Source organism: Hemicordylus capensis, chromosome 15 (assembly GCF_027244095.1).
Source record: "Hemicordylus capensis ecotype Gifberg chromosome 15, rHemCap1.1.pri, whole genome shotgun sequence".
NCBI classification, from domain to species: Eukaryota; Metazoa; Chordata; class Lepidosauria; order Squamata; family Cordylidae; genus Hemicordylus; species Hemicordylus capensis.
The window spans coordinates 17,440,003-17,440,939 of NC_069671.1; positions in this window are offsets into that span (position 1 = coordinate 17,440,003).

The following is a 937-nucleotide window of genomic DNA, read 5'->3' on the forward strand; positions in this document are numbered from 1 at the left end:
TCTAGGTGCGGCTGAGTAGTCACATCTCCCCCCTTTTAAAAGAAATTCACCTCCAAACTACCACCTGGGCAGCTAGAATACTGATCACAGAGCCTGGTGCCCCGTTTTATTTAACGTGCCACATGTAGTGCCTTCAAAAGGAACAAAGAGGAACGAAACGCTGTAGACAGAGAGGACGGAAATGCGGTAAACGTGGATTTGATGCTTAGCCAAGCTTGTGTTCCGATTCCCCTGCAGGCAGCAGCAAATAACCATGCAGACTATCTTCGCAATAAAAAAATTAATTTAAATGCCCCTTATGCAGACATTCTCAAACTTGGGTCCCCAGATGATGTTGGACTACAAAGCCCATCATTCCCAACAATATTGGCGGGGGCGGGGCATGTTTGAGAAGCTCTGGATTGAAAGTATCCAAGTAGCTCCCATCTTTCCCTAAATTAGGCAGTTAGCAGCCTGTCCTAACTCAAATGTCGATTTCTGCCTGTCTATACAGGTTGTCCCGTTGTAATGGGAGGGGGGCCAGTTGGGAGGGGCCAACTTGGCTCCGCCCCCTAAGCCGAAACATTATTTTGCAGGTGGCTCCCGCATATACTGCTTTTCAACAAGAAAGCAAAATCGGTCCCGACACCCTGGAGTTTGCCCATGCCTACCCTAACCCAAGGCCATTGTGGCTGGAGATGATGGGTTCTGTAGTCCAACAATATCTGGGGGCCCAAGTTTGAGAACCTTTATGAATTATCTTAATCGTAGGAATGGGGCATGGGTGGCTCATAAACCTTAACTTTTGGTCAGCCCTGTGCTTTTGAGTTGCATTGTGTATGTCATTGTGGACATCTCTAACTTGGGTTTTTGGCTTGGATCTTCCATGACGGCTTGGATTTTCCAGGGCTTACAGCATTTAGCTCATGTGCAAACCATGGTAGGTGGCACTTTTATG